This window comes from Nycticebus coucang, chromosome 13, assembly GCF_027406575.1.
Source record: "Nycticebus coucang isolate mNycCou1 chromosome 13, mNycCou1.pri, whole genome shotgun sequence".
Classification (NCBI taxonomy): Eukaryota; Metazoa; Chordata; class Mammalia; order Primates; family Lorisidae; genus Nycticebus; species Nycticebus coucang.
The window spans coordinates 36216-58623 of NC_069792.1; the positions used below are offsets into that span (position 1 = coordinate 36216).

The 22408-nt window shown below is 37.8% G+C and overlaps 1 protein-coding gene across 1 annotated transcript in view; it reads left to right on the forward strand.

The window, feature by feature from the left end:
• LOC128563185 (DNA repair-scaffolding protein-like) overlaps positions 1-22408 on the forward strand; it is a 398757-nt gene that overhangs the window by 20224 nt on the left and 356125 nt on the right. Inside the window, 2 exon segments of the mRNA XM_053558362.1 lie at positions 11366-11545; positions 16062-16225. The gene's annotated coding sequence lies outside the window, so the exon portion shown is untranslated.

Sequence of the window (22408 nt, forward strand, 5' to 3'; positions counted from 1 at the left end):
TCAACTATGCAGGTTCTACTGTATCAGTTTAAGACAGCCTATTAGCAGAAATTTCAACATAAAAATTCTATACCATATTTAGGGTGAGGAAATAATATTTTTATGAAAGTTGGAAGCAGCGATGGGGAACATACTTTGGTAAAGTCTGCATTATATCATAGGCTGTGTCTATGTCTGTTCCTTCAACTGCAAGGCATTGAGAATAGAGAAAACTGAAAAGGGGGGAAATAGAGTTGGAAGTGGGCAAGAGAAGTGAACAAATGGATGTTGGCAAAGGATCTTTTTTCTTTTTAATTTACTTGTTATTTATTTATTTGGTTTTTTTTTTAGAGACAGGAGCTTCTTTATTTCTCAGGTTGGAGTGCAGTGGTATGATCATAGCTCACTGCAGCCCTGAATTTTGTGGCTGAAGGAATTCTCTTGTGTCAGACTGTCCAATAGCTGGGACTACACATATGTACCACTATACCACTAAGTTTTAATTTTTTTTTTTTTTTGAGACAGAGTCTCACTATGTCGCCCTTGGTAGAGTGCTGTGGCATCACAGCTCACAGCAACCTCCAACTCTTGGGCTTAAGTGATTCTCTTGCCTCAGCCTCCCATAGGCGCCTGCCATAGCGCCCAGGTATTTTTTGATTGTACTTGTCATTGTTTGGCAGGCCTGGGCTGGATTCGAACTTGCCGGCTCTGGTGTATGTGGTTGGTGGCCTTAGCTGCTGAGCTACAGGCGCTAAGTCAGGTTTTAAAAATATTTTGTAGAGGCAGAGTTTTGTTGTGTTGCCCAGGTTGGTCTTGAACTCCTGGCCTCAGGTAAGTCTGCCTCCTCCTCTCAAGTGGCTGGGATTATAGGTGACATGGCTGTCGGGCAAAGGATTTTGCAGAAAGTTTAAAGGAGAAGGAAGAAGATAAAAACTTAAAATGAAAAGAGTCATATTCTTTGCAGATACTGATTGTCTTTATAAGGCAAAATTTTAAAAAGGGGTGGGGGTTAACAGGCAAAATGAAAGAAAAAAATGGAATTCATGTTTGATTTTTCTTTTTTCTCTGAAATACCATGTGAAGTATTTTCTTGAAGTCTGTATTTATTGAGGTCAGAAAACTCTTGCCCCTTAAAGAAATGGCTAAATATTTTTTATCATTGTTCTTGATGCTTTTTTCCCTGTTGGACCACTTGATTCTTAAAGGGCAGACCCCTTGTGTTGCTTATCTTTTTTCCCAGCTGTATTAGTTTCCAATGGCTGTTGCAATAAAGTACCACAACCTGGGTGGCTTAATTAACAGAAATTGACTGCTTCACAGTTTTGGAGGCCAAAAGTCCAGATAAAGGTATTGGCAGGTCTGGTTCCTTCTGAGGGCTTTGAGACTGCTGTGTGCTGTGATCCTGCCTGTGAAAAGCCACTGCAGTCCAGCTGGGTAACATAGATAGGCAGACTTCATCTCTAAAAGAATATTGTTTTTAAATTACATATACACCCACACAATTTAAAACTTATAAAAACTGGGGAAAATATTTGTAACTCATAACACAAAGACCAGTCTTTCTAATACAGAACCATTAAGAGATGGGTATAGTGGCTCATGCCTGTAATACTGCCACTCTGGGAGGCCAAGGCGAGAGGATCGCTTGAACTCAGGAGTTTGAGACCAGCCTGAGCAAGAGTGAGACCCCTTCTTTACTAAAAATAGAAAAATTAGCCAAGCATGATGGGACATATCTGTAGTCCCAGCTACTCGGGAGGCTGAGGCAGGAGGATTGCTTGAGCCCAGGAGTTTGAGGTTGCTGCAGTGGCACACTACCCCTCAAAAAAAAAAAAAATCAAGAAGTTAATCTAGGGGAAAATAGATAACTATTATAAAATAAAGAGTATGAGATCATGATCCTTGTATAAAATTCTTCAGGAAAATAAAAAGGAAAAAATAATTATGAATGAACTGTTTACAGATAAAAGCAAATTAAAACAATTTTCCAACATAGGAGAAGATGCTAAAACTCACCTGCAATAGGAGAAATGCACATTCAAACTGCATTGAGAGACCATTCTTCTCTGATCAGATCATAAAAATCTAAGTAGATATCTTTCCATTTGTTTGTGTCTTCCTTTATGTCCTGAAGTCTTCTAATAGTTTTCTTCATTTAGATTTTACATATCTTTTAAGTTTCTTTTAGATATTCTATCTTTCTTTGTGACTGTTTTAACTAACTTTTTAATGGTATTTTGTGACTTGCTTTTATTGGAGTTTCTTATTGTTGGTAGTTTTTCAGTTGGCATTTGAGTTTTCCATGAATTCACTTAATAATTTGCAAATATTAATAACTTTTTTGACTTATTTTTTAAGATACATAATGAAAGAGAATGACAATATTTTTTGCAAGCAAGTGTACAGCTTGCTGTAGTTTCACTAGCTATTAAATATGGATTCTTAGGTTATGCTGAATAGCTCTTTTTTCCTTTGATAATTATTGCCATTGTAATTCTAGATGTTCATGGCACAGAGTTAAGTTTTCAGTAAATGTTGATTATTTCATGTTTTTGTGACTTTGTAAGTGCTGCTTTTTCAGACATCATCTTGTCAGTGAATTCACCTTTCCTGATCAGTACATGGAACATTCATTCTTTTTATGCCACCATTGTGCCATGACATATCTCTAGTGTGATATTTTTCTTTTCATGATTACTATTACCATTTAAACTATGCTTTTCCTATGGAAAGGGGTTTTCTTATTTTCTTTGTTTTCTCATGATGTATTGTATCAGAGGGGTTCTATATTGATGGATCATTTAACTTCCATGCCAAAATTTTCTCTTCTATAAAACATGAGTTAAAAATATCTATCCCCTTACTCTCATGATATGGTGAAATGTGCTTTGAAACTTTTAAAATACCATACAATGTGCAATAAGTATATATATAATGTGTGTATATGTATTTAGTTTAATGATATAGCTGCAAATAAGAATATAAGCAAACTATCTTTATTAGGTATATATTTCTTTTCTTATCAATATCAGCAAGTTTGCTGTTGATTCTTGTTTTGCCAAGGTGGATAGCCCTATTCCTTCTACGTCTTCTGCTTGTAAGAGTGGCTAAAATAAAAAATCATGATAACACCAAATACTGGTGATGTTGTAGAGTTGTAGCCACTCTGGAAAATGGTTCACCAGTTTCTTACAACATTAGACATGGAATTATGCAACCCAGCAATTCCATCTTTTGGTATTTATCCCAGCAAATGAAAATCAAATTCATATAAAATCCTAACATGGATATCATAAGGAGCTTTATTTATAGTAGCCCCAATTTAGAAGCAACACAGATATTCTTCAGTGGGTGAATGATTAAATAAATGATTGTCCATGGACTATTACTCAGTAATAAAAAGAAAGTAATTGGTTTTTTTGTTTGTTTTTTATTATTTGGGATTCATTGAGGGTACAAAGAAAGGTTACACTAATTGCAGTTGTTAGGTAAAGTCCCTTTTGTAGTTGTGTTCTGCCCCCAGGAGGTGTGCTATACACCATGACCTCCTGATTCCCCACCCTCCTCCTCTATCCCCAAGCCCTCATTCTCCTACCCATCACTTGTATTAGATCATCTACTGCCTTCATATTAGAATTGAGTACATTGGATTCTTGCTTCTCCATTCTTGTGATGCTTTACTAAGAAGAATATGTTCCACCTCCATCCAGGTTAATACAAAAGATGTAAAGACCCCATATTTTTAATGGCTGAATAGTATTCCATGGTATACATTTACCATAGCTTGTTTAATATTCCTGGATTGGTGGGCATTTAGGTTGTTTGTTAATTGAGCTGTGATAAACAGTCTAGTGCAAATGTCCTTATGATAAAAGGATTTTTTTTTCCTTCTGGGTAGATGCCTAGTAATGGGATTGCAGGATCAAATGGGATATCTAATTTGAGTTCTTTGAGGATTCTCCATACTTCCTTCCAAAAGGGTTGTATTATTTTGCAGTCCCACCAGCTGTGTAAAAGTGATCCCTTCTCTCTATATCCACGCCAGAATCTGCAGCTTTGAAACTTTGTGATATGGGTCCTTCTCACTGGGGTTAGATGTTATCTCAGGGTGGTTTTGATTTGCCTTTCTCTGATGATTAGGGATGATGAGCATTTTTTCAAATGTTTGTTAGCCATTCATCTGTCCTCGTCATAGAAGGTTCTGTTCATATCTCTTGCCCAGAGGTACTTGGGGTTGTTTATTCTTTTTCTGTTGATTAATTTGAGTTCTAAGAGATTTTAGTTATCAACCCTTGGTCAGATTGACACCCTGAAAATATCTTTTCCGATTCTGAAAGTTGTCTTTTTGCTTTACTTGTTGTGTCCTTAGCTGTGCAGAAGCTTTTCAGTTTAATTAAGTCCCATTTGTTAATTTTTGTTGTTGCATGGCCACTGAAGTCTTGGTCATAAAATCTTTCCCCAGTCTAACATCATCAAGAGTTTTCCCCACACTTTCTTCTAAGATTTTCATCATTTTTTTGTGTTAATTTAAGTCTCTTATCCATTGAGTCAATTTTTGTAAGGGGTGAAATGTGTGGGTCAAGTTTCAGTCTTTTACATGTGGTTATCCAGTTCTCCTAGCACCATTTGTTGGATAGGGATTTCCCCACTATATGCTTTTGTTAGGTTTATCAAAGATCAGATGGCAAGTAGAGACTGATTTCAACTCTTGGTTTTCTATTCTGTTCAATATATCTGTGTCTCTGTTTTTGTGCCAATACTATGCTGTTTTGATCACTATGGCCTTCTAGTACAGCTTGAAGTCTGGTAGGGTGATGCCTCCAGCTTTGTTTTTATTACTAAGAATAGCCTTAGCTATGCGGGGGGTTTTCTGGTTCCATACAATTAAGTGCTATTTTTTCCAGTTCTTCAAAATACGATGTTGGTATTTTAATGGGGATTGCATTGAATCTGTAGATTGATTTGGGTAGAATGGACATTTGATAATGTTGATTCTTCGCAGCCAAGAGCATGGTATATTCTTCCATTTGTTAGGGTCTTCTTTACTTTCTTTTCTTAGGGTTTCATAATTCTCTTTGAAGATATCTTTGTTAGGTATATTTCTAAGCGTTTCATTTTCTTTGAAGTTACTGTGAAGGCAATTATGTCCTTGATTTGCTTTTCAACGTTATTGGTATATACAAAGGCTACTGATTTGTGGACATTGATTTTATACCCTAAGACATTACTGTATTTTCTGATGACTTCCAGGAGTTTTGTGGTTGAGTCTCTGGCGTTTTCTAAGTATAAGATCATATCATCAGCAAACAGGGAGAGTTGGACCTCCTCTACCCACATTTGGATGCCCTTTATATCCGTCTCATTCCTGATTGCATTGGCTAGAACTTCCAGAACTCTGTTGAATAATAGTGGCAATAGCGGACATCCTTATCTAATAGCGGACATCCTTGTCTGGTTCCAGTTCTAAGTGGAAAAACTTTCATTTTACACTATTCACTGTGATGTTAGCTGTGGGTTTGTCATAGGTGGCTTCAATCAGGTTAAGAAATGTGCCACCTATGCCTATTTTTTGGTGTTCTTTTTAGAAAAGGCTGAATTTTGTCAGTACATCTATTGTACATCCTGCATCTATTGAGAGGATCGTATGGTCTTTGTTTTTGCTTCTGTCGACATGGTATATTACATTTACGGATTTGTGTGTGTTAAACCAACCTTGGATCCCTTGGATAAAACCTATTGATTGCCATGTATAATTTTTTTAATCAGTAGCTTCAATCTGTTAGCTAAGATTTTGTTGAGTATTTTTGCATTGCTATTTCTTAGTGAAATTGGTGTGTAGTTCTCCTTTTTGGTTGAGTCCTTTTCTGGTTTTGGAATTACAGTAATGTTTGCTTCATAGAACATGTTGGGGAAAGTTCCTTCCTTCTCAGTGTTTTGGAATAGGTTCTACAGTATAGGTACAAACTCATCTTTGAAGGTGTGATAGAATTCTGATTCTGAAGCCATCTGGTCCTGGGCTTTTTTTTTGTTGGAAGCTTTTTTATTGTTTCTGCAATCTCAGTGCTTGATATCGATGTGTTTAAGAGTTCTATTTCTTCCTGGTTAAGTCTAGAAAGATGGTGTGATTCTAGGCATGGGTCCATTTCCTCCACATTGTCAAATTTCTGAGCATAAAGTTTTTGGTAGTACTCAGAAATAATCTCTTACATCTCTGTGGTATCAGTTTTCGTTTCTGATTGAGGTTATTAGAGATTTTACTTTTCTATTTTTGGTTAATCTGTCCAATGCTTTATCTATTTTATTTATCTTTTTAAAGAACCAACTTTTTGTTTCATTAATTTTTGGAATGATTTTTTTTTTTCAATTTCATTCATTTCTGATTTAATTTTGGTTATTTATTTTCTTCTGCTAGGTCTAGGATTGGATTGCTCTTCCTTTTCTATTATTTTAAGATGATTCATTAAGTTATTGATGCGCTCTCTTTCTGTGTTTTGGATGTAGGCATCTAATGTGATAAATTCCTTCTTAGGACTGCTTTTGCAGTGTCCACAGGTTTTGGTAGCTTGTGTCTTCATTGTTGTTATGCTCAAAGCAGTTAATGATTTCCTTCTTTATTTCTCCCTTGACTGAACTGTCATTCAGCGTAAGGTTGTTTAATTTCCATGCATTTGTGTGGGGATGACGATTTTTGTTGGTGTTGAGTTCCACTTTTAATGCCTTGTGGTCTGAGAAGATACAAAATAAAATTTCAGTTCTTTTGATTTTGTTGAGGTTTGATTTGTCCTAGGATATAATGTATTTTGGAGAACGTTCCATAGGCCGATGAGAAGAATGTATATTCTTTAGCTTTGGGATGGAGTGTTCTATATATGTCTATCAAGCACAGTTGTTCTAGGGTCACATTTAACTTTCTTGTTTATTGTTTAATTTCTATTTAGAGGATCCATCCAGCTCTGTAAGAGGAGTGTTGAAGTCCCCTGCTATTATGGTGTTATGGGATATCATATTACTCAGACTATTTAAGGTCTATTTCACGAATCTTGGATCACTTAAGTTGGGTGCATAAATATTTAGAATTGAAATGTCTTCTTGTTATATTGCTCCCTTGATCAATATGAAGTATCCATCTTTGTCTTTTTTGACTTTAGTTGCTTTAAATCCACTCATATCAAGTGGATTTATCTGAAAATAAGATTGCAACCCCTCTTTTCTTCTGATTTCCATTTGCCTAAAAAAATGTCTTCCATCCCTAAACCCTGAGTTTTAATTTGTCCTTCGAGGCTAGGTGTCTTTCCTGCAGATAGCAAATGTATGGCTTGTGGTTTTGTTATCCAGTCAGCCAGGCTATGCCTCTTCAGTGTGGAATTCAAACCATTAACATTTATCGAGATAATTGATAAGCATGATAGAGTTCCATTCATCTTATTTTGTGAAAGTCCATTGCTTAGTTTTATCTTTGCATCATTGTGGTAGCTGGGTTTTATTCTTTAGTTTCTAGGTGTTTAGTTTGCTAGTAGTCTATTGTGATGGTCAGTGTGTAGAACAGGTTGAAGTATTTCCCGTAGAGCTGGTCTTGTGGTAAACTTCCTCAGTGTTTGCATATCAGTAAAAGATTTGATTTCTCCATCAATTTTGAAGCTTAGCTTTGCAGGATATAGAATTCTGGGCTGAAAATTGTTTTATTTAAGTGGATTAAAGGTAGATGACCATTTTCTTCTGGCTTGAAAAATTTCATTTGAGAAGTCTGCGGTCACCCTAATGGATTTCCTCTGTAGGTCATTTGGTGCTTAACTCCTGGCAGCTTTGGGAATCTTCTCTTTTGTCTTGACTTTGGACAGGTTCATGACAATGTGTCTTGGAGAAACTGTTTTTGAGATGAGCTGGGGATAGTTATCCCTTTGAAAGGAGTATATCAGAATCTTTGGTGATCTTTGGAAAATTTTCATTTGTGATATCCTCTAGTATGGCTTCCATTCCTCTGGGACGTTCTTCTTCCCCTTCTGGGATACTTATAACTCATGTGTTTGAACACTTCATAAAGTCCCATAATTCTGTCAGTGAATGTTCTGCTTTCTCTCACTTTTTTTCTGCCTCTTTAACTATCTGAGTTATCTCAAGAGCTTTGTCCTCTACCTATGATATTCTTTCTGTTCTTTCTTCTGCATGTTCTAATTTGTTGTTGATACTTTCTATTGCATATTTAAGTTTCCTAATTGCTTAAATTCCTTCAGCTCTGCCATATCCTTTCTACATTTTTCATATTGTTCATCTCTTATTTGATTCTGTTTTTGGATTTCCTTTTGGTCATTTTCCACTTTCTCAGCAATTTCCTTCGTTGCTTTCATCATCTGCATTTTAAATTCCTCTTCTGACATTTCTAACATTTCTTTTTTTTTTTTTTAATTTTTTTTTTTTTTTTTATTGTTGGGGATTCATTGATCTAACATTTCTTTATAGGTGGAATCCTCTGTAGTAGCTACCTCAGGTCCCTTGTGGGGGTTGCTCTGGACTGGTTTTTCATGTTGTCAGGATTTTTCTGCTGATTCTTCCTCATGAGTGTTTTCTTTTATCTGTTGCCTTGCCCTAATTTTCCTTTCATTTTCTCTTGCTCTTTAAGTTACTATGCCTCTGGCCTAAGGTTTTGATAAGTCCTTTTGGTAGAGGACTAAAAGGATGAGAAGACTGAAAAGCAAGAAGCGAAAAAAGATTTAAAAAAAAGAGAAAAGAGAAAGGTGAGGGGGTGAGTAAAAGGGAATATTGACAAAAGGAAGAGAGGTACAGAAAGAAGGAGACAGAAGTAATGAAAGTGTACAGTAGGGTACTTTGACCCACACCTTAAAAACCCCCAACCTCTGGGGTGCTGGGTTGGGTGGTTCCCTTAAGTGACTGTGAGCAATGCCAAAGGTCAGCAGCTATTTGCCAGCCCAAGCAGATACAGTACCCCACCTCCACCAAATAGAGAGAACAGACAAAAATGCTATAAATCAAACCAAAACTAACAAACAGAAAACCTTACAGTATAAAACTGAGGGAAAAACCAAACAACAGGGGTAGAAACACTAGCAAAAATGAAGTTCTTATTATTAAAGAAGGCAACAAGGGAAAATTCTATTTACAGAATAGCAAGTGGATGGCTTGTGGTTTTTTTTTTTTTTTTTTTTTTGTAGAGACAGAGTCTCACTGTATCGCCCTTGGTAGAGTGCTATGGTGTCACACAGCTCACAGCAACCTCCAACTCCAGGGCTTAGGCGATTCTCTTGCCTCAGCCTCCCAAGTAGCTGGGACTACAGGCGCCCGCCATAACGCCCGGCTATATTTTTGTTGCAGTTTGGCTGGGGCCGGGTTTGAACCCGCCACCCTCGGTATATAGGTCCGGCGTCCTACCCCCTGAGCCACAGGTGCCGCCCGGCTTGTGGTTTTTTTATCCAGCCAACCAGGCTATGCCTCTTCAGTGTGGAATTCAAACCATTGACAATTATCGAGATAATTGATAAGCATGATAGAGTTCCATTCATCTTATTTTGTGAAAGTTCATTGCTTAGTTTTAGAAAATGAAAAATGGAAAGTAAAAAAGGAAAGTCTGGGGGGAAAAGTTAAAAAAACAAAAAACAACCAAATCTCCAAACAAAGAAGTATATATATCTTGCAGAATATTGTGTGAGCAAAAGGTGATCTTCTGGGATATAAGATGCTAATCACAATGCTGATACAGCTGTATGAAATGGAGATTAGAGGCCTCTGCTGACCAGTTTGTCCTCAAACCTGGCAGGGTTGAGAGCCTGAATCTCTCCTCAGCATGCTTAAAAGACAGTTTAAACCATTAACCTTGGCTAAGCCAAAGATTTCCCAGGAAAGCACTTGTCACTGGGATCTCTCCTGAAGTGGCTGCTTTCTTACCCCAAGTGCCAAAACCGGCCACACTCTGTGCCTCTGACAGCTAAGGCCGCAGGGCAGCTCTTCCACTGCTAAACACTGGAAGTTTTGCTTTTCACCAGAGGCCTTTGGCATTGCTGACAGTCAATAAATCACTCACCCAAGGCTTTTCTCTGCATCCCTGAGGGCAGAGCCTGCAGGGGCAGTTCTCCCACAGTGGCTATGTGGGTGGCCCATAGGCAAACAATGTTACGTTCTGGCCCAGGGGCTCAGTACCTGACACTGGACAATGCTTAAAGTCACCCGCACTCTCACCCAAGTTCTCCTAAGGTATTTTAACCAAGTGCCCAAGTCAAAACAAAACAACCCACTGGGAAGGCTTTCCCTGTCTACAGTCTTGCTGGTGTGGTTACAGCTGCTGTAGCCCATTCGCAACCACTTGCCAGTTCTCCACTGCTTTTGTCCTCCTCCTGGGGTTCAGAAGTCTCTCACTGGCTTCCTGTGTCCCCAAAGGGATGTTTCTGGGCAGAACCCTCAAACTGGATATCCCTGGAGTCTTCTAGCCCCAGTCTTGCTGCTCCTGGTTGCAAAGAAGCTGTTACTCGGCCACCATTTTGCTCTGCCATACATAACATTCTTGAAATGACAAAATTACAGAAATTCAAAACTGGTGGGTACCTGGTATCGGGGATTGGTGGGGGGAAAAGATAGGGAAGGATGGGAGTGAAAAGGTAATACAGTGCATCCTGTGGTAATAGAATTGTTTTGTATCTTGACTAGATCAATGTCAATATACTGCTTGTGATGTTGTACTACAGTTTTGCTAGATGTTACAATCAGAGGAACTTAGGTGGGGAAGGATACAAGGGCTCTATTATTTCTATATGTGAATCTACTGTTATCTCAAAGTAAAATGTTTAAATATAAAGTTTGCTGTTAAATGTTCTATTATCCTGCTACCAGGGAGTTTAGCATGGTAAAAGAAGCACACAGAAACATTGCTATTATTTGTAAGTTTGGGGTTTGGGGTTTGTACTATTTTACATGCATGCATGCTTTTCTTTCAGTTCATCAAATATTCTAGGAAGTTATAGTTCAATAATTAGCATTACATCTTATTTTTCCAGTTTTCTTTTGTGCTCCAGTCATTTTCCTTTTCTTATGTAACTTAACCAGTTCTACTTCTTTTTCTTTTCTTTTTTTTTTTGGTTTTTGGCCAGGGCTAGGTTTGAACATGCCACCTCCGGCATATGGGACTGGCACCCTACTCCTTGAGCCACAGGCACCACCCTCTACTTCTTTTTCTTAATGTAACTTGGCTTTAATTCAAAGACTTGTAGTGAGACTGTACGTGGAACTTTAGGCAGGAAAATTTGATGTAAGACATTGTTTTCATTTTGATCACAGCTTTGTGTGTGTGTGTATGACTTTGACAGAGTAGCATGAATAAAATCTTATTCTGAGAAATAACCATATTAGTTGATCTATTTATGTGTTTTCTTTTTCTTTGCAGAAACTACCACATCTAAGAGCACCAGTGGACTTACAGATACAGCATGGAGTTCCAGTGGAAATGATTTGTCAGATGAGGATAAGACACTTTCTGAACCACAGAGAGATAATGAACATGGCTCCAGAATAGGCAGGTTTTATAACAGGAATATTTTATGTCCTGAAGATGGGGCCAGTGAAGGTAAATTGGTAATTTTGTAAGAAATACAGTTTCTGTTAAATATTTGATTTAATATAGAAGAAACTTACATTCTTTTCTAATAATAATTATGATTTACTGAGTCTCAGCCTCTATGTTAAACCCTTCAGAAACATTTTCTTAATTCGTATTTATCACATTCTAAGAGGTAGGTGTTACTCATAATAATTTTGGACTTGCTAGAATTGCTTGGAATTTCATTTTAAGTCTCTTTGGCTCCAGAGCCAGTCTTTTCAGTCCTTACATCAGGCTGCATCCATACTACGTCCTTGCTATCCTGTTACCTTTGGGTAAATACCATGATAAAACAATGTGTGCTAAAAATACAACTTACTCATTTCTGTTCTCATGGCATTTTCTTTCTTTCTTTTTTTTTTTTTTTTTGAGACAAAGTCACTTTGTCGCCCTTGGTGGAGTGCCATGGCATCACAGCTCACAGCAACCTCAAACTCTTGGGCTTAAGCGATTCTCTTGCCTCCGTAGCTGGGACTACAGGTGCTCACCACAGTGCCTGGCTATTTTTTTTGTTGTTGTTGCAGTAGTTTCTGGCTGGGGCTGGGTTTGAACCCACCACCTCCGGCATATGGGGCTGGCGCCCTACTCCTTTGAGCCACAGGCGCCACCCCGGCATTTTCTATTATATCATGTCTTAGTTCAAAATAGTTTCTCAACTTTGGCATCATTGACATTTGGTCCAGATAATTTCTTGTTTCAGGGCCAAGCACCTTCTTGGGCATTGCAGTGTGTTTTGCAGCATCCCTAGCCTTTACCCACTAGATCACAGCAATACCCACAACCCTGGTGGTAATAGCCAAAAATGTCTCTAGATGTCAGGAGTTCGCTGAAGGACAAAATCACCCCCAGTTGATAACCACAGACCGAAAATTGTGGAAATCATGTCCTTTTACCAATTTTAAACATATAGTTCATTTGGAGTATTTACGTTTTTGTGCTTTTAAAATAAGCTTATGACTTTTAACTCTGACAGTTCATCTTAGTTACATAGCCAAAGTTAGGTTTGCACAGACTATCTCCTGGAAAGTGGTTAGATTCTTTTGGCCACTTTGCAGGTCATTTTTGTAACTACCACTGACATTTTACCAGGTGAAGTGATATTTTAAGACAGCAGTTCTCAACCTGTGGGCTGTAACCCCTTTGTAACAATGAAAATACATCGTGGCATTAGGAAGGTTGAGAACCACTGTTTTAAGGTCATACATAAGCTAATAGCACTTGTATGTAGTATTATTAATTCAGCCATATGAAATGAAATTTATTGTGTAAATTAAATTTATTGTGTAAAATAAATTTATTGTAAAATTTATTGATAAATCTTGGTTTATCTTCATATATTTTGAATGTAATTTCAAAATTAAAACTATGCTATTTATGGGTGAATTATATGACTTGTGAATTGTATCCTAGTAAAGCTGGTATTAAAATAAATTAACGTGGTGTCTCACACCTTTAATCCTAGCACTCTGGGGGGCTGAGGTGGGTTGGCTCTCTTAAGCTCAGGAGTTCAAGACCAGCCTGAGCAAGAGTGAGATCCCATCTCTACTAAAAAACTTGCCAGGCGTGGTGGTAGACATCTGTAGTCCCAACTACTCTGGAGGTTGAGACAGAGGATCACTTGAGCCCAAGAATTTGAGGTTGCTGTGAGCTATGATGCCATGGCACTCTACCCAAGGCCACAGAGTGAGACCCTGTCTCAAAAGAAGTGGCTAGGCGCCTGTGGCTCAAGTGGCTAAGACACCAGCCACATACACCAGAGCTGGCGGGTTCAAATCCAGCCTGGGCCCGCCAAACAACAATGATGGCTGCAACCAAAAAAAAAAAAAAAAAAAAAAAATAGCTGGGCATTGTGGCAGGCGCCTATGGTCCCAGCTACTTGGGAGGCAGAGGCAGGAGACTTGCTTGAGCCCAGGAGTTGGAGGTTGCTGTGAGGTGTGATGCTATAGCACTTTACCCAGGGTGACAGCTTGAGGCTCTGTCTCAAAATAAATAAATAAATTAACCCTTGGGAGGCTGAGGTGAGAGGATCAAGTGAGGACAGGAGTTTGACATCAGCCTGGACAACATAGCAAAACTTCATCTCCAAAAATCTGTATATATAAAATAAATTAATCAGATGTGATGGTACCCTATTCAGTCGGCTGAGGCAGAAGGATCACTTGAATCTAGGTGTTCGAGGCTTCAGGAAACTATGATCATACCACTGTACTCCAGCCTGGGCGACAGTAAAGACCCTGTCTCTTTAAAAAAAAAAAAAATAATAAAACCGGATTTGTTGGGATATTCAGTAGTTTCCAAAACTTTGTTGAAGAGTAGAAAGATATTTTGGGCTAATCACTTTAAAATGAATTAACATCTTGTTGACTTTTCTTAAGAAGTTGAGCATTAAGTAAGAAGTACATGATTCTTTAATGTATACATCATCCTGTGTACAGCTGCTGGTTCATCTCTCCCTCCTCGGCTTTCTCCACCCGCTCCCCTCTACACTTCTTCCTTCTTCTTAACCTTTGCTAGATACTAATCATTACCATTTATCAAGTTTTGTTTGTCTCAGACACTTGGCTGCATGTTACATGTGTTATTTCCTTTGATATCTATCTACCATACCCTGTAAGCTATGAAGTATACTCATTTAACAAAAGTAAGTGAAGTCATTTGCCCAGAGTCATATAATTAGTAAGTATGCCAATTGATATTGAGAGCCAGAGTTCTCTAACTTCAGTGCTGTGTGCTTCAATATGTTCTGGTGGTTATCAAACCTGGCATATCATATCAGAATTACCTGGTGATCTCTAAAAACAAAATTCCTAGACCTTCTTGCAGACCCTATCGGATTAGAGTCTCTGGGATTTAAGGCCCAGAATTGGGGTCATGGAGGAAGAACACTGAAGTTAAAATTGTGAAAATGTTTTTCTTTAAAAAGTTTTTTCATTTCCATTTGGCTTTCATGTGACTTTGGGAACTTAACTTATTGGAGACTCAATTCTCTCATCTGTAAAATGCAAATTTATGTCAATTAATAGTTGTCTTTCTGCTTAATAAAATTATTGTGGACCAAGTATATAGTGCTCATCATATTACAATATATTATTCATTGGTGAATTACTCCAGGGTAGGAATGGTGCTGTTTTCTCTCTTGTACGTGTATTAGTTTGCTTTGAATTGTGAGTATCTTGAATGATGTGATGGGCCCTTAGTAGACACGTTGTTGAATGAATGAGTGAATGAATGAATGAAAGTGTACTGCACAAATGTGGGGTGCTGGCAGCAGCTCTGAGGGTGCTTGTGCTCCTCCTTTGGTTCTCCAAGGCTTCCCATTGTGATGCTTCACATATTTGAAGAATCTGTCATACGTTTTCCTGCCTGGCTTCCCTGAGTGAATACAGTGTTAGTATGGGAAGTGATTGCCATTATGGATCTTCTTCTTTCAGTGGTGCTCTGACCTCTAGTCTGTTACAATTATTGTAGTGGACTTTTATTGTGCCTTCTGGAACAACGATATCACATTAAAGATTTTTTTTTTGTTGATTTTATCCCCTAATTTTAACTTTAGCTTTTTTTTTCTTTTTAATTTTAAATTCTTTTCAGGTATTAGAACATGTTTTTTATTTTTAGTATTACTTCACTGGAAATGAGATTGTTGTTAACAGACCTCCAAAAATAGGATGAATATCTTATTAGAAACCTAAAGTAGCTCCTATGGAGTACTTGTGCTGTGTATTTTGTGTTGTAGGAAAGGTTTACGTTATATATGCCAAACCTCAGAGACTAATTTATCTTTAATAACCACTTTTACTCTTCTAATCATAGCATATTAATAAATTGGTTTATTTGAAAGTAAGTATTTGAAAGTAAGTTAACAGTGCTCCAGTCGCTCAATCAGTTAGCGCATGGTATTAATGAAAGTAAGTTAACTTTCAAACTTAAAATTTTACATAAGTACCATCTAGATAACAACACTTATGAAATAAACTTAGAAACTGAATTTAGTCATTTCCTTGCTGATGAAAGAAATGTACAGAAAAATTACTGGGTGAAAATATATGAAAAAATAATTTTCTAATAGAAGTTTAGTTAAACTATGTTCAATTAAGTAATGGAATACTGTGTTGTAGAAGATAATGAGGGATACTCCTTTCTTACTGATATGGTAAAACTTATTAAGTAAAAAAATCTAGGTGTTTATGAAAGGAGAGAAAAATAACAATATATATTTTATTTGCTTAAACATGCTGGTAAAACTCTACAAAGATACAAAACTAATGAGAGTAGTTAATTTAGAATTGGAGTAGGGGTAAGAAATGGGAGAAAAGGGTGACTAGAGGTAAATGTAGAAATAGGCTTTTCACTGTCTTAGTATCTTAATATATTTGTAGAAATTATTCAGTGACATAGGTATATTAACCACTGAGAATTCAAAATAGATTTAAAAATAAAATATTGAGATGTAAAATTAAATATGTTAAAAATTTATACTTTTTAGATGAATTACAGTTTATTGACTGGGAGTTCGACAGTGACAGGGAAGATGCTAGTGCCTGTAATGAATGTGAAGATGGAGAGGGTGCTGTGGACATCTCAGACTGTGCTTCGTATGCAAGCAGTCATTCTTGGACAAGTGATGAGAAGCTGTCTGAACTTCCCAAGGTAAAAATGAATTATTTCAAAATTTTATCCTTTCTATAACAGTTGTTAATCATAGCCTTTTGGTATTTTATTTCCCTTTCTCTCCCAAGGACAGCCACTTTTTGAATCTTAGTGGATTCTTTTGTTCTTTCCTTGGTATTTCCTTTTTTTTTTGTAGAGACAGAGTCTCACTTTACTGTCCTCGGTAGAGTGCCGTGGTGTCACACGGCTCACAGCAACCTCCAGCTCTTGGGCTTACGTGATTCTCTTGCCTCAGCCTCCTGAGCAGCTGGGACTACAAGCGCCCGCCACAATGCCCGGCTATTTTTTTTTTTTGTTGCAGTTTGGCCGGGGCTGGGTTTGAACCCACCACCCTCGGTATATGGGGCCGGCGCCCTACTCACTGAGCCACAGGCGCCGCCTCTCTTTCCTTGGTATTTCTTTTTTTTTTTTTTTTTTTTTGTAGAGACAGAGTCTCACTATACTGCCCTCGGGTAGAGTGCCGTGGCGTCACACGGCTCACAGCAACCTCTAACTCTTGGGCTTATGCGATTCTCTTGCCTCAGCCTCCCAAGCAGCTGGGACTACAGGCGCCTGCCACAACGCCCGGCTATTTTTTGTTGTCATTTGGCCGGGGCTGGGTTTGAACCCACCACCCTCGGCATATGGGGCCGGCGCCCTACTCACTGAGCCACAGGCGCCGCCCTCCTTGGTATTTCTAAATGACATGTTTGTGCTATAAACACATATTTATCTCAATGTGGATAAATATTTAATACTCTTCTTGCCCACTCCCCATCCCCATTACACACTGAACTTTTATATTTTTCCACTCTCTTAGTACAAATATATATATATGTATATACAAATCAAAGTTTGATTAGATTATATTCAGCATTTACATAATTTTGAATAATATTGATAACCAGGGCAAGTATTTATTAAATTATTTTAATTTCACAACTTTGTTTAACCTGTATTTAATAATTGTTTTGATTTTTGTTCACCTAGTTCAGTGGTTCTCAACCTGTGGGTCGAGACCCAAAGGAATTGTATTAAAGGGCTGTGGCATTAGGAAGGTTGAAAACCAGTGACCTGGTTTTACCCACCATTGATAAAATAATTATTCACCATTGTCTGACTCTCTTGGTAAGATTTCAGACATAGCAAACATTCTGTCAGTTTCATTTCCTTGAATAACTCCTACAAACTTCTAGCTGCTCCAGTCTGATACTCAACATTTTCTCTGCTTTGTGGATATGTCACCTTGAGTCTCACTTCATTATCATTCTGGAAATTTGTTCAACTCTTTGCTGCATGGTGTTCCTTTATCCTGGATTTCTTACTTTCTTCTTCACTGGTTTTCATACTTGTTTTGGTTGAACACATCTTCAAGTAGCTTCTTTTTTTTTCTTTTATTAAATCATAGCTGTGTACATTAATGCAATCATGGGGTACAATGTGCTGGTTTTATATATAATTTGAAATATTTTCATCAAACTGGTTAACATAGCCTTCACGGCATTTTCTTAGTTATTGTGTTAAGACATTTATATTCTACACTTAGTAAATTTCAAATGTACCCTTCTAAGATGCACCGTAGGTGTGGTCCCACCAATTACCTTCTCTCCACCCATCCTTCCCCCTCCCTTACCTCTCCCCTTTCCCCATATTCTTGGGCTATAATTGGGTTATAGCTTTCATGAGAAAACTATAAATTGGTTTCATAGTAGGGCTGAGTACATTGGATACTTTTTCTTCCATTCTTGAGATCGTCTACTAAGAAGAAAATGTTCCAGCTCTATCCGTGTAAACACGAAAGAGGTAAAGTCTCCATCTCTCTTTAAGGCTGCATAAAATTCCATGGTGTACATATTCCACAATTTATTAATCCATTCATGGGTTGATGGGTACTAGGGCTTCCATGACTTAGCAATTATGAATTGGGCTGCAGTAAACATTCTGGTACATATGTCTTTGTTATGTTATGATTTTTGGTCTTCTGGATATATACCAAGTAGAGGAATTGTAGGATTGGATGGCAGGTCTATTTTTAGATCCCTAAGTGTTCTCCAAACATAAGGAACGTATTGGTTTGCATTCCGACCAGCAGTGTAGAAGTGTTCCCTCTTCTCCACATCCATGCTAACATCTCTGTTTTGGGATTTTGGGATGTGGGCTAATCTTACTGGAGTTAGGTGATATCTCAAAGTAGTTTTGATTTGCATTTCTCTAATGATTAAAGATGATGAGCATTTCTTCATCTGTCTGTAGGCCATGCACCTGTCTTCTTCAGAGAAGTTTCTCATCAAGTCCTAGCCCACCCTGAGATGGGATCACTTATTCTTTTCTTGCTAGTATGTTTGAGTTCTGTGTGGATTCTGGTTATTAAACCTTTGTCGGAGATATAACCTGCAAATATCTTCTCCCATTCTGAGGGCTGTCTGCTTGCTTTACTTACTGTGTTCTTTCTTGGTTGTGCAGAAGCTTTTTGGTTTGATCAGATCCCAGTAATGTATTTTTGGTGTTGCTTCAATTGCCGGGGGGGGTCCTCCTCATAAAATATTCTCCCAGGTCGATTTCTTCAAGTGTTTTCCCTGTACTTTCTTTTGGTATTTTTATTTATTTATTTATTTTTTATTAAATCATAGCTGTGTACATTAATACGATCATGGGGCACCATACACTGGTTTTATAGACAGTTTGACACATTTTCATGACACTGGTTAACATAGCCTTCCTGGCATTTTCTTAGTTACTGTGTTAAGACATTTATATTCTATATTTACTAAGTTTCACATGTACTCTTGTAAGATGCACCTCAGATGTAATCCCATCAATCACCCTCCCTCCGCCCATCCTCTCCCCTTCTTCCCCTCCCTCACCCCCTTCCCCCGCCCCTTCCCCATATTCTTAGGTTATAACCCCAATCTGAGGGCTGTTTGCTTGCTTTACTTACTGTGTTCTTGGCTGTGCGGAAGCTTTTCAGTTTGATCAGGTCCCAGTAGTGTATTTTTGAAGCTGCTTCAATTGCCTGGGGGGGTCCTCCTAAATACTCGCCCAGACTGGTTTCTTCAAAGGTTTTCCCTGCATGCTCTTCTAGTCTTTTTATAGTTTCATGTCTTAAGTTTAAATCTTTAATCCAGTGAGAGTCTATCTTAGTTAATGTTGAAAGGTGTGGGTCCAGTTTCAGTCTTCTACAGGTCACCAGCCAGTTCACCCAGCACTATTAGTTAAATAGGGAATCTTTTCCCCACAGAATGTTTTTAATTGGCTTGTCAAAGATCAAATAGTGCTAAGAAGCTGGGTTCATCTTTTGGTTCTCTATTCTGTTCCATACATCTACCTCTCTGTTTTTGTGCCAGTACCATGCTGTTTTGATCACTGTTGATTTATAGTATAGTCTGAGGTCTGGTAGTGTGATTCCTCCTACTTTGTTTTTATTTCTGAGTAATGTCTTGGCTATTTGAGGTTTATCTATTTTATTGACCTTTTCAAAAAACCAATTTGTTGATTTATTGATCTGTTGTATAATCCTTTTGTTTTCAATTTCATTTAATTCTGCTCTAATTTTGATTATTTCTTTTCTTCTGCTGGGTTTGGGATTGGAATGTTCTTCCTTTTCCAGTTGCTTGAGATGTCCCATTAAGTTGTTAACTTCCTCTCTTTCTGTTCTCTTGAGGAAGGCTTACAGTGCTAGAAATTTCCCTCCTAAGATTGCCTTTGTGATATCCCAAAGGTTCTGATAATTGATGTCTTCATTATGGTTTTCTTCCAAAAATTTGGTAATTTCCTTCTTAATCTCCTACTATTTTCCCAAAATTTGGTAATTTCCTTCTTAATCAGCTATTCTTCAGCATAAGGTTATTTAGTTTCCATGTTTTTGTATGAGTATGCAGGTTCCTGTTGTTACTGAGTTCAACTTTTATTCCATGATGGTCCGAGAAGATGCAAGGAATAATTTCTATTCTTTTAAATTTGCTGAGGTTAGACTTGTGACCTAAGATGTGATCAATTTTGGAGGAGGTTCCAGGGGCTGATGAGAAGAATGTGGATTCAATTTTGTTAGGATGAAATGTTCTGCAGATGTCTGTTAAATCCAATTTTTGAATGATTAAGTTTAAGTCTAAAATTTATTTGCTTAGCTTCTTACTGGAGAATCTATCCAACATTGCCAAAGGAGTGTTAAAATCTCCGACTATTATGGTGCTGGAAGAAATCAAGGTTCTCATGTCTGTTAGAGTCTGTGTTATAAATTTAGGCACATTCTGGTTGGGTGTGTAAATGTTAATAATTGAAATCTCATCATGTTGAGTGTTACCCTTAACAAATAAGCAGTGACCATCCTTATCTTTCCTTACTTTTGTTGGTTTAAAGCCTATTGTATCTGTGAATAAAATTGCAACACCTCCTTTTTTCTGCTTTCCATTTGTCTGAAATATAGATGACCATTCCTTCACCTTGAGTCTATATTTTTCTTTCAAGGTAAGATGAAATTCTTGTATGTAGCAGATATCTAGCCTGAGTTTTTGTATCCAGTCAGCCAACTTATGCCTCTTTAGAGGACAATTTAAATGTTTCACATTAATTGTAAATATTGATTAGCCTGGTAGAATTTTGGGTATGGAGTTTTTCAATAGTCCAGTGGACATTTTTAATCCTTTTGTCACTGTGGAAGCTGGAATTTGATCAAATGTTTCTGAGTGAGTTTACTTTGGTGGTGGGGATTGTGCTGGTCGTTATGGAGGAAAGGTCTGAGAATATCCTGGAGAGCTGATTTAGTTATGGCAAATTTCTTTTTTTTTGGCAAATTTCTTCAACATATGAATGTTATTAAAGTATTTAATTTCTCCATCATAAATGAAACTCAGTTTCACTGGATACAGGATCCTGGGTTGAAAGTTACTTTGTTTTAGGAAATTAAATGAAAGTCAATGACCACCCTCTTCTAGCTTGAAAGGTTTCAGCGGAGAGATCTGCAGTCATTCTAATATTCTTCCCCTTGTAGGTTCTGGTTTTCTTACGTCTGGCTGCTTGCAGAATTTTCTCCTTCATTTTAACTTTGGTTAAGTTAATTATAATGTGTCTAGGAGATGTTTAATTCATGTTGAGTCATGCTGATGTTCTGAAACTGTCTGCTATCTGACTTTCAGAATTTCTTGGCATGTCTGGGAAGTTCTCCTTCATTATCTCATGAAGTAGAGCATCTGTGCCTTTCAAAGTCACCTCTTCACCTTCAGGAATTCCTATAAGGCTAATATTAGTTTTCTTCAAATTATCCCAGAGCTCTCTGAGAGAATGATGCATTTTTGCTCTCTACTTCTCTTCCTCTTTGAGCATTGGGGAGCATTCAAAATATTTGTCTTCAATGTCAGAAATCCTTTCTTCTGCCTGCTCCATTCTGTTACTGAGGAATTCTACTGTATTTCTCAGATCTTTGAGGGCTGCAAATTCTTGTCTCAATGTGTCAAATTCTTTGGTGATTTTGTCTTTGAATTCATTGAATTCTTGAGACAACTTTTGAAATGCTTCTTGAATTTCTAATTCCAACTTTACCTCCATTCTAGTAATCTTATTTGCAATCCAAATTCTGAATTCAATTTCTGACATCCCAGCCATTTGTTTATGAATGGGATCTTCTCTTGTGTCCACCATGTCATTCCTTGGGGGAGTTGATCTACTCTGGTTATTCATGTTACTGGAGTTTTTAATGCTGATTCCACCCCATGATTATTTTACACCATTTGGCTAGATGAGTAGTTAAAGTAAAGTTGGGTTCGGGGCTCCTGGAGTAGTGATTAACCAGCCCTTTGCCCAAGAGCTGAGACTGGTGTTAGTACCTTTTTCCCTAGAGCTTTGCAAAGAACCCATACAGTGCTATGGCCTGAGACACTAGAGGATCTGCTTGGTGTGATAGGGCTAAGTGGCTCTGTCTTGTTTCAGCTGGTCTCTGTCCTACCCTAGTGAATCAGTTACTCTGGGTTGATGCCTCAGCTGTGGAGAAAACCAGCAATTAAGTCTCTCTGCCCCCCACAGGCAACAACTGGAAAAGGAAAATCAAACCTTCCCACAATCACACACCCAGGGTACCACTTTGGATAGTCCTCAGGTGATTGGCCCAGGTCAAGAGGTCCAAATCAATTGTCCCAGTCAGCACCAGTCTCAGGCGAGAAAGTTCAAAAGGTCTCTGGCAACTAGATGTCA